The following is a 12,577-nucleotide window of genomic DNA, read 5'->3' on the forward strand; positions in this document are numbered from 1 at the left end:
CTCCATATACATAGTATAGATGTGTGCCTGTAAGACCCTCGGCACTGCTCCATATACATAGTATAGATGTGTGCCTGTAAGACCCTCGGCACTGCTCCATATACATAGTATAGATGTGTGCCTGTAAGACAATCGGCACTGCTCCATATACATAGTATAGATGTGTGCCTGTAAGACAATCGGCGGTGCTCGATATAAAGGTGCATCTCACAAAAATTAGAATATCAACAAAAAGTTCATTTATTTCAGTTCTTCAGTAAAAAAAGTGAAACTCATTATATAGAATCAATACAAACAGAGTGATCTATTTCAAACTTATTTCTGCTAATGTTGATGATTATGGCTTACAGCCAATGAAAACCCAAAAGTCATTATCTCAGTAAATTAGAATTCTATATAACACCAGCTTGAACAATTATTTTAAAATCTGAAATATTGGCCTACTGAAATGTATGTTCAGTAAATGCACTTAATACTTGGTCGGGGCTCCTTTTGCATGAATTACTGCATCAGTACAGCGTGACATGGAGGTGATCAGCCTGTGGCACTGCTGAGGGGTTATGGAAGCCCAGGTTGCTTTGATAGCAGCCTTCAGCCTTGTCTGCATTGTTGGGTCTGGTGTCTCATCTTCCTCTTGATAATACCCCACAGATTCTCTATGGGGTTAAGGTCAGGGGAGTTTGCTGGCCAATCAAGCACAGTGATACTGTTGTTTGTAAACCAGGTATACCGTATTGGTACTTGTGGCAGTGTGGACAGGGGCCAAGTCCTGCTGGAGAATGAAATTTCCATCTCCAAAAAGCTTGTCGGCAGAGGGAAGACTGAAGTGCTCTAACATTTCCAGGCAGACGGCTGTGCTGACTTTGGTCTAGATATAAAACACAGTGGATCTACACCAGCAGATGACATGGCTCCCCAAACCATCACTGATTTTAGATACTTCACTCCAGACCTTGGAAATCAAGGTCCCAGAGTCTGGAGGAAGAGTGAAGAGGCCACAATCCAAGCTGCATATTGACCGCACATGTATTTATACATATACCGTAAATGAAATAGCCTCTGAGACATTAAAAGGGCCCAACTTTTCCAATTACCATATATACTGGAGTATAAGCCGAGTTTTTCAGCACATTTTTTTGGGCTGAAAATGCCTCCTCAGCTTATACTCGAGTGAGGTGGCCAGAAGATGGAGGGGAAGCGGCAGCGGCGGAGCAACAGGTCACAGAGGCAGGAGCCAGCTGCTGCAGCTAAAGCCTGTGCACGCTGCTAAAGAGAAATGAATATTCACTGCGCTGCCAGTGAATATTTGTTTCTCTGTAATAGCGCGCAAAGCGTCAGCCGCCGGCTCTTGCAGCTGCCGGGTGGTCACGTGTGCCTGCTACTTACGAGAAATATTCACCGTGGAGAGGTGAATATTCATTTCTCTTAAGTAGAGGGCACACGTGACCTCCCAACGGCTGACACTGTGTATGTGGGGACGAGGAGGCCGAGCATGCCAGGATGGGGGCGAGGAGGCCGTGCATGCCAGGATGGGGACGAGGAGGCCCTGCATGCCAGGATGGGGACGAGGAGGCCCTGCATGCCAGGATGGGGACGAGGAGGCCCTGCATGCCAGGATGGGGACGAGGAGGCCGTGCAGACCAGGATGGGGACGAGGAGGCCGTGCAGACCAGGATGGGGACGAGGAGGCCGTGCAGATCAGGATGGGGACGAGGAGGCCTTGCAGACCAGGATAGGGATAAGGGGGCCGTGCATACCAGGACAGGGATGGGAGCTATTTGTAACAGGATGAGGGCCATGCATACTAGGATAGGCATAAGGGGGCCATTCATACCAGGATGGGGATGAGGAGGCTGTGCATACCAGGACAGGGATGAGAAGCCATGCATACCAGGATGGGGATGAGAAGCCATGCATACCAGGACAGGGATGAGAAGCCATGTATACCAGGATAGGCATAAGGGGGCCATTCATACCAGGATGGGGATGAGGAGGCTGTGCATACCAGGACAGGGATGAGAAGCCACGCGTACCAGTATGGGGATGAGAAGCCATGCATACCAGGATGGGGATGAGGAGGCTGTGCATACCAGGACAGGGATGAGAAGCCATGCATACCAGGATGGGGATGAGGAGGCTGTGCATACCAGGACAGGGATGAGAAGCCATGCATACCAGGATGGGGATGAGGAGGCCATGCATGCCAGAATGGGGACGAGGAGCCACGCATACCAGTATGGGGAATGAGAGGACATTCATACCAGGATGGGGATGAGGAGGCCGTGCATACCAGGATGGGGAATGAGAGGACATTCATACCAGGATGGGGATGAGGAGGCCATGCATACCAGGATGGGGATGAGGAGGCCGTGCATACCAGGATGGGGATGAGAGGACAGTGCATACCAGGCTTATACTCAAGTCAGTAAGTTTTGCCCAGTTTTTTGTGGTAAAATTCGGAGCCTCGGCTTATACTCGAGTCGGCTCATACTCCAGTGTATACGGTGCTCTTCATAGGAGAGGTTTAGTAAATGTCAGATTCAGTACCTATGCCTCACAGACCTGTCATATTACAGGCTGCTCTTTATGTCAGGCTAAGGTAGTACACCATAGAGATCACAGGCGGCCATAAAACAGCCAACTGGTAAGCTACAGTAACGTTGAATCCCGTGTAGCAGCTCTATGGTACCATTAGAATACATACAATATAATAGTATTAGAACGTTTTATACAGGTTACACTTTTACCACATGGGTGATTGCATGCACCTAGTCTTTGTGCATCTGCCCGTCTGGTGCAATGAAGATTCAGCTTTGCATATAGGATCCCACCAGGCGTCACCCCCCTGAAGAAGCAGCACTTACTTAGCAAGGCAATAAAATGATTTACTATTAGATTCCCTGCGCTGTGCGCGCTTTTATTTTCACCTAATGGATTGCATTGTCGTCCAGGATTCCTTTTATGCTGGCATCAGTGGAAGCCAACATCAGAGTAAAAAACACATAAAAGCCCTTGTTATTAGCGGTAAAACATAATAAAGTGCACAATCATTGTTATGAAGCTGGCACGCGTTGTTCCTCAGTAGCAGGCGCCTCTGCAGATGGCAAAACTTTATCACATTTTAGTTTTATTTTTGCTTTGCTTTTTAATCCAAAAGATCAAAGTAAAATAAAAATATATATCCCCCATAAAGAGAACTTTTACCGATAAGTAATTACACGCCAGCTTACGCAGCGCCTGCATATAATGTCCTGTTTTTATCCTATTTCAAAAGTTAAATACTTCTCTAATCTTTTATAATCTCTTTAAAAAACTAGATTAAAGAGTAACCGCTGTTTTAATTTTTATTTCCTAAATCAATAGTACATAAGATATATTACATAGTTTCTTATTTTCATCTCCGCCATAACGGATTCATTCTCAATTCTTGGATACAATCTGTATTTAGGGAAGACAGATTGTTCCATTACTGAGAGAGAGCAGATGACAGTTGGTGCTCATAGAGTTCTATGTAGAGAGGAGGGAGGAGCTAGCGCAGAGCTCCTCCTATCTTCTACTCTTCCCTCCCTTCTACATAGAATCTGATAAAAACCAACTGTCATCTCCTCTCAGTAATGGAACATTGTGTCTTCACGGAATACAGATTTTACTCAAGAATTGAGAATTCTGATAATGATTCATCAGTCAGGGAGGAAAATGAAGCAGATTTCTCTGATAAGATATATTACCGAATTTCTTATTTTCACGAGTACTATTGATTTATAAAGTCAAAACAAAAACAACTGTTACTCTTACCCAATTCACAATAACTAGCTGTCAGCTAAACGGTGGTTTAGTCAGCATTTATCTCTCCTGACTCCATACATTGTGTTGCGCACTCTGTTGAGCACGTTATTGTTCTATACCGGAGTGTCCTTGCCAGACTCCTCTGGTGGCATTTATCTCGCCGAAAAAAAAAAAGGAACGTCAGTCCGTAACTGGACCTGTTGGATCCTTACCTCCTCCAACATATGTCGTGGCAAAGTTGGGAGGCCCCCATACTCAATACACTGTCAAAAACCTGTCAAAATCATTGAGTTAGTCTAATGTGTACGGGTCTTTGTTCTCTACCGGAGTGTCGTTGTCAGACTCCTCTAGTGGCATCTTATTTCACCAAAAACAAAAGGATCGTCAGTCCGTAACTGGACCTGTTGGATCCTTATCTCACCAACATCATATGTCGGAGGAAAGTTGGGAGGCCCCCATACTCCTTACACCGTCAACTGAACCTGTCGATATTATACTTAGTCTAATGTGTACGGGTCTCTGTTCTCTACCGGAGTGCCTTTGCCAGACTCCTCTGTTGGCATCTTATCTCACCGATAACAAAAGGATCGTCAGTCCGTAACTGGACAAATGAGATCCTTATCTCCCTCAATATCATATGTCGGAGGAAAGTTGGGAGGCCCCCATACTCATTACACTGTCAACATCAATGAGTTAGTCTAATAGGTATGGGGCCTTAACTTCACAAATCTTTTGCCATGTTAGGTTTCCATCAAATATCCGCCATTTATGTACATAGTTGATTGCGCCGGGAGACGGACACCAGCATATATGGTAATTAAAAAGCATTTGACCGAGAACATATAGAGAAAGCATAAATATGTATTGGCGGGGTTCTGGAGAAATAGCTCCCGGCAAAACGAGCATCTGACCAACAGCTATTGATGGTGTATGCCCAGCGAAGCGCAGTGATTAGTCAATACCAGTATACTATGGCCCGGCCGCCATTTATGGGAGGAATCCTGCCATCATAAATGGTCAGAACCGTAGAGATTAATATGATTACCCCATTACCGGTGGCCCTCTCCAGAGGCATAATTCAGCCACAATTACCACGGCTGTGGAGTCGGAGTCGTGGCTCATTTTGGTGGAGTCGGAGGTTTGGCTTACCAACTCCACAGCACTGACAATTACATGGGGGCAGGGAGCTCTCCAGATAAGAGTTTTCCTATCCCCAGCGCCCTCCGACCTTATTATCACTCGTTTCCTCCACAAACACTGCCATGAATGCCCATATTGTGCACAAATCGCATTTTATATCATAACCCAGATTCTAAATATTTAGAGGGAAAAATCAATGGCAGAAGCGGCGCCGGACTCATGGACGCTGTAATTGGAAGGAGCAGCTGCGATATGGAAACACTGGGAGTGTATGATGGGAGAAAAATTGATTTAACCTACAAGGGACATTCATGAAACATTCATTACAGCCGAGAGACAACATGGGAAACATACGGAGAAAAAAGTGGGCGTACGGGGGTCAGCCAGCAGCAGAGGTCTGCCGAACAGGCCTCCAATTTCTTCTTTTAACCGTTCAGTGCCTGCATCCTGGTTTGCAGCGTGTGCTGCACGTTGAGGCACTGTAGATGCTCATCAGCGACGGTGTTCGGTTTCCCATTGTGTCGCTGGTGGAACACACTGGCGCTAAGAGAGAGTGGCTTTTATTGATTAATGAAGGACGGTGAAGGAAAAAAAAAAAGGGTCTTTTGATTTTTTTTTTTTTTTTATTGAGCACAACGAAAAAGCTGTAATAACAGGAAGCATTGCCAGCAATGAAAAGGGCCGACAAACAAAGAGCAGTCCAGAGGCTTCACATGTGGTCACCGGCACGCTTCTGACACCAGCAAAGACCGCCGACAGCGCCCGTCCTCAGTGACACATGGCGGAGGAAGAGACGACGGCATTTGTGACACGTCTGCTAATTATAGGATGACAATTAGTTTATGACTATGAATGGCGGCCATAGATCAGGACACGTGTCTGTGAACCACATTTCTGGAAAGACGTCAACACAATCAGAATTATTAATAATAATAATAAGTATTATACAAAACCTGGTACCAATAAGACTGATATAGAGTTCTAAGGCCTCGTTCAGACCTCCGATTTTTCTTTTTTTTTTTATTGCATGAATTTGTTTTGATTTTCATCTATTTTCGGCTCATTTATCTGTTTCATTGGCAGCGTGACATCCAATTTTCTTCTATGCAAAAAAAAAAAAAACCCTAACTTCTACCCAAAAAACGAATAGCAATTCGATGGCGTCCAACAAGTCCACAGCTACATAGACTTTAATGGGAATATGTTGTATACATGAAAAACAGATGTCTGAACGAAGGGTCGAGTTACATCTGCATTGTCCAAGCTTGGACACTGAGAGGACATGTTCCCTAACTTGTGGCCAAAAAGAAACGAAAAAAAAAAACAAACAAACATGGACTAAAGTAGACTACAACCAAAAAAAGTCCAGTAAATAAAATAAAAAATATATATATTTGTATTAAAAATAATAAATATAAGTTGTATGGTTTATCCTTCCAAAGCTTTTCATATCATATGATTAAACGGATGTGACTGCAGCTGATGCCGTAAACCAGTAGCTAGGAGGCCACTGTTGGGCCAGGTTCACATAATGCGTTCATATTGGTAGCTAAAAAAAAATTGCACACATTTTTTACCTTTTCATTTGAGTGGCTGAAAAAATGCATCAAAAATGGATGTGCTGCAAAAAAAAAAAAAAAACGCATTTCTCAAAATCCGTGTGGGGAAAAAAAAAAAAAATCCAGTGTGTACATGAGAATTAAAAAATCTCATCGATTATGCTGGTACTGTAAACTGCTTCATATTTTACACGGCAAATACGCTGTGCAAAAATTACCGCTGAAAAAAAATGCCAAGTGTGTACCCACAAGCCTCCATTGGGCAGCTCAGTGGTTAGCAGCACTGGGGTCCTGGGTTCAAATACCACCAAGGACAACATCTGCAAGGAGTGTGTATGTTCTCCCTGTTTTTACGTGGGCTTATTTAGTTTCCTCCCACACGGCAAAGACATACGGATAGGGAATTTCGATTGTGAGCCCCAATGGGGACAGCGATGTCTGTAGAAATGAATGGTGCTATGTAAGCGAGTATAATAAAGTCCACTTTTACCTGGCAGTCATTTGCTGTAAACTAACAGTAATATATGGTCAGCTCTTGCGCCTACCCTTTTTAGGAGTCCAGCTAGAGGTGGACTCCTAGAAGGCTCATTTTGAAGGGGATCTGTCACCAAGTCATAAAAGTGGGCAGTTTATGCTTTTTTTTTTTTTTTAATTGCTGCTGCTCCTCAAAGTACTTTGCTTCTTTTTAAATCATCCATATCAGGGGTGTCAAACTGCATTCCTCCAGGGCTGGAAACAGGTTATGTTTTCAGGATTTCCTTGTACTGCACAGGTGATAATTTAATCACAAACTCATTATTTGTGTAGGTGATTAAATTATCACCTGTGCAGTACAAGGAAAACATGACCTGTTTGCAGCCCTCGAGGAATGCAGTTTGACACCCCTGATCCATATGGTACGAGATATATGGGTCTTTTTATTTAGTGGTCTTTTTTCTAGTCTTTAAAAGGGGACATGGCTGACAGTATTTTCGACATTTGTCTTTAGGTTACATGGCATAATGCATTTTTAATTCAGTTCATCGCCAAGGTTATCAGCCACCTGAGAGGCGGCCAGGTTCCTAGGCACCGAGTCTGCCATACAGGCGCTGCTCTGAAACAGTCTGGATGTGGCCAGCATCCATGCTCCAGCGACAAGCTGCCCTCTCTAGATCCATTAGAGAACACACATTTCAGGATAGGGGGGCTTAACCATGCTGCTGGCCCCAAATGGTCAATCACCAGGAGAACAAGCAGGTGTCCATGAGGCAGAGGAGCAGTGCGCTCCTGGAGATTGGGAATAAGACGACCCCTTTAATAAACAGGTCGTACTGTGAAATCTGGTGACAGATCCTCTTTCTTAGCACTCAGAGTGAAGCAAATTAGTAAGAACCTTGTCCTCCCGTCAGCTCTGCCATCAACTACAAGTCATTACTAATGAGACATTCCAGAGAGGAGATCCTTGCCACTTCCTTCTCAATAAACCAATGCCTTGATGCACTATGCTGCCAGCCAACGCAATATTCGATCAGATGTCCATTTTGGGAGCAGATCACCTCCTGGACTGACCAGTGACCACCAGCAGAGACCCCCTGTAATCCAGTAAATTAGACAGCAAGAAGGTTTTTCACAAATCTACTTTTCCCTCTCGGCACATCGCTGTGCAATCAGATTTGGAAAGTTGACGAGGGGACAAATCACTACGTTATGGGACATATTACTGAATAATATGGACTTTATTGCAGCCGGGTTGTAAAAGGTGGATATAATCCAAACTGTAATCAGATATGTACTAAACAATTAGCTTTATTATTGAGTTTGTGCCCATTTTTGGTGCAGTTTTTGGCATTTTGTGCCTCTTTGTTTGCGTCATACTCCCCTTTCCATTTGCGCCTTTCTTCCCGGTCCATGTTATATGTGCTCACCGCTATTTTATTTTCTTTTTACAGTTTAGGGTCTCCCAATGTTTTATCCTGATTTATCATTTGCGACGTTGCAAATAATACTCCAGTCCACTCCACCCCCCCCCCCTTACCGGAGTGATTTTTATGTAAGTTTGCCAGGTATTTTGGAACAATATTTGTACCATTTTGCCAAGACGTGTAACTTTTTGTGCCAGAAGACCACAACAGAAGGTCAGAGACAAAACGAAGGACTGTTTCTGACTTTGCACAAAATTTATGAACGGGGTGCACCATTTTTAATTTATTTGGCACAAAACACAGCAAATTAAAAAAAAAAAAAAAAGATCACCGAAAATGCGGTAACCTGTCAATCAAACACTGGAGGTATCGGGGCAGGGGGAGAAGACGCACCGAAAAATCTCATTACAAGAAATCTTCATAAGCACAACATGGATATCTATTCTTCACCAAAGGTATCAATGTAATCAGTATTAGGCCAGTCTCACACGTCCAGATAATTCCGGTACCGGAGAAAACGGTACCGGAGTTATCCGTGTCTGTGTGTCCGTGTGCTCACCTAGGCCATCCGTGTGGGATCCGTGTGATGTCTGTGAGTACGTTTTTAGGGTCCGTGTGCTGTACGTGTATTGCAACAATTTTTACAATTTTAACCCTATGACAGGAAAAACGCAGACGGACAGCATCCGTGTGCGGTACGTGTTTACACGGACCCATTGACTTTAATGGGTCCGTGTGATCCGTGCGCTCCCATGAAAACACTGACATGTCTCCGTGTTTTGCAAACAGATACATGGTCCGTGAAAACACGCTGACATGTGCAGAGACATATTTATTTTAATGTGTCTACGTGAGTCAGTGTCTCCGGTACGTGAGGAAACTGTCACCTCACGCACCGGAGCCACTGACGTGTGAAACCGGCCTTACAGGCATGTCTTTACTTTAGGCCACGTTCACACTAGCAGTATTTTGTCAGTTTTTTACCTCAGTATTTGTAAGACTAAACCAGGAGAGGAACAATCTGAGGGAAAATGTAATAGAAACACGTCACCACTTCTGTATTTATCACCCACTCCTGGTTCAGGCTAACAAAAATGAACTGGCAGTGCGATTTTGCAACGTAAGGCCATGTTCACACTAGCAGTATTTGGTCAGTATTTTACCTCAGTATTTGTCAGCCTGAACCAGGAGTGGGTGATAAATACAGAAGTGGTGACGTGTTTCTATTATACTTTCCCTCAGATTGTTCCACTCCTGGTTTAGTCTTACAAATACTGAGGTAAAAAACTGACAAAATACTGCTAGTGTGAACGTGGCCTAAGAGAAATCAGCATATGCTGCCACGAGCGGCCAGCGAACATTCACAGCAAACACACTCCATATTACGCCAATCACAGCAGTGGGAAAACACCACACGTGGCAATGAACCTTCCAAGTCTTCATTATTGTCGTCGTTTCCACTCGGTGGAATTTCCTATAACTAATTTCACTCCCATGGACATCACGTAAGGCGAGTTTTCACTCATCCCTGTTTCGCTGTCCGAGACCGGCCTGCCCGCGGCTCTCCTGACCCATAATCCGGTAGTCTCATATGCCTCCTACAGAGCTTGGGTCAGCCACGGGCAGTCCGTGCACTGCAGTCCGTGAGGCTAGACTTAATGAGACATTTCAAAAGATAACTTTACTGATGGACTGTCACTTAGGCGCTAATTACAGCAGCGCTCACCCCAGATTTCATAGTACAAGTTGCATAAATTATTAACTAGACCTTAGACCTGATGAGGCCAGTGTACTTAATACTATAAATATCCATGTCAGATTAGCAATATACGGTAATCCTCACATTACAAAGGAGCATTAGAGCAGTGCGGCTACAGCTTGCAGTGGACACATAGCGTACTCATTTCAACATCAAACCACTTTCACAAAAAAATATATACAGCCATTCTGATGTTGATTTTTCAAAGTAAGCACATCAGCCTATTCAGGTCCAACAGATCTATTTAATACATACAGGTTGACTTGTGAGATCTGATAACTTGGACCAAAACAAAACTCAATACAATTAAAAAGAAAAAAAAATGGATGTCATCCATGCCCTTAAAGGGGTTTATAAGTTTGGAAACCCCCTGTTCCCTAGTTGCAGTTTTACTTAAAAAAAAAAAAAACACAAGTGAGATTTATTCAGCCTCTGGCGCAGAGTCTTTGCTGCAGCTACTGATGTCTGGTATCGTCTGCAGCGCTGACATCAAGTCAACAGCGCTGCAGCCAATCAGGGAGCTCAGAAGCTCTGGTTCATGCTGTGGACCAGGGCAGAGGTGCTGAGCTCAGTTATTGGCTGCAGACATCAGGAGATGCAGCGGGGAGACTTGGTTCTGGACTTGGGGAGGGTGGGTACAGCACAATTTGTTTCTTTTTTTTCAAACATATACTACAGGCAGGGGACAAGTAATCACCAAAACTGAACGGCCTCTTTATCTTCCTTTAAGGCACTAATAACCCCCATCCCCTGACTAGGTCCGAGGCATTGTTTCCTCAATGACCCAACACCATGACTCATTATCACCAGACAGCAGGTTCCTACAAGACGGGAACAGATCTGATCACTGACCGCATCAAGAAAACGGAAAAGTGCACAAAAATAATAAGTCTACTCACAAGAATGCTGACAAGTGTGAACTAAGCAGGTGCCATCACCGGTGAGCTATCACAGCAAAGACCACCAATGTCTGATGGGCGGGGGTCCGTGACACTATCAGTGACTGCAGTAAACTCCTCATTCTACTGAGCATCAGAGGTCGGGGCTCGGAGGAGAGACCGCAGGTACAAAGCTGCCGACAACCCAATGGCCCTATTACTGCAGCGGTTGTCAGCCAGCACTACTGTACTTTCCCTATAAAGGGTTAGCATTGTTAATGGGTACAATTCTACCAGATTGGAAAGACGAAACATCTGTGCAAGTTACTTTCAAGAATGGATACATCTATAATTCCAATTTACTGTTGGTTACCGGCCACCATTGTTGCTAACCTGGTGCAGCGCTTACAAGAGGATTGCAATAGAGCTTGTAAGCGCGGCTCTGGACCCGGCCACAGCATTGTTGACGAGCACCTTTAGCTCTTGACTTGGCCAGCTCCGATCCAGCAATGCTGCCACCTAGAGGCGCAGGGGGATGGCGGCAGTAAGCGCAGGTTAGTAGGGTCCAAAAGCCACCGACGTGCCCACTGAACCACCGACATGCCCACTGGTCCAGGGACCTTTTTTCTTTACCAGACAGGTGACAAATGCTATATTGACAGGGGGGCCGACCATTGGAGCCCCCCGATCACCACTGGGGGTCCCCTCAGGAACTCGGGGTGCTGCCAGTGATCAGAGTACCTCCCCTGCAGTAAGTACTCCCCCCTACCACCATCAGGGTCCTCCGCCTTACAATAATGGCCCCCACTTGTCATTGCAGCACTCACAACATAACCCCCAAACTTCAGACCATTCTTCCTTATTGCCATCAGGTCGCAGACATTGCCCTTCTGTCACGATCGGACGTCATCCCCTATCGCGATGTGTGTGGCCAGAACGATCAGTGTGCATTACCGGCGAGAGGCGCCAGGGGGCAGCAGAGGGGAGCGGGGCAGAGAGCGGCAGGAGGGTCCCGTGCAGTGGATACAATGCTGCCATTGTCACAGCTCGCACCTGGCTGCTCATCACACACATGCAGCATCTCCGAACAGCCATCCCCGCAGCCGGCGGCGCACACACCGGGCCCGCACTGCCGGTCCGCCGCCCCCCGGGCCGCTCTCCCTCCCTCCCCAGCCCGCGTCACCCGCACTCCCGTCCCATCAATATTTACATGAGATAAGGCAGCGACCGCGGCGGCGGCTCCGGCAGCTTCGCTCCACACTTCCTGTTGCGTCCCCTCCCCACTACAATTCAGCGCTCCCTCCTCTCTCCAAACCACGCCCACAAAGAGGAGGGACTTCAAGAAAGCCAGGAGGCGACGAGAACGTTGATTGGTTGAGCCGCATCCACGTGTAGAACCTTCTCTCCCGCGCTGCCCCGCCCCTCAGGGAGACAGGGACCTCGATTCCTTGGCGACCGCAGACATGGAAACAATGAAAGTGATGCGGTCGGGAGGGAATTAGGGAATGAGGGGCGTGTCCTCAGCCGGTGGGCGTGTCCGGCTGATGGTGTGAG

At 45.8% G+C, this 12,577-nt stretch overlaps 1 protein-coding gene across 1 annotated transcript in view; it reads right to left on the reverse strand.

Moving 5' to 3' along the window:
- The window catches only part of SESTD1 (SEC14 and spectrin domain containing 1), a 166,682-nt gene extending 154,324 nt beyond the window's left edge, over positions 1–12,358 (reverse strand). The window contains exon 1 of the mRNA XM_069733220.1: positions 12,234–12,358. The gene's annotated coding sequence lies outside the window, so the exon portion shown is untranslated. The remainder of the gene's footprint in view (positions 1–12,233) is intronic.
- Between the last annotated feature and the right edge of the window lie 219 nt (positions 12,359–12,577).

The sequence above is a fragment of the Ranitomeya imitator genome, chromosome 7 (genome assembly GCF_032444005.1).
Source record: "Ranitomeya imitator isolate aRanImi1 chromosome 7, aRanImi1.pri, whole genome shotgun sequence".
NCBI classification, from domain to species: Eukaryota; Metazoa; Chordata; class Amphibia; order Anura; family Dendrobatidae; genus Ranitomeya; species Ranitomeya imitator.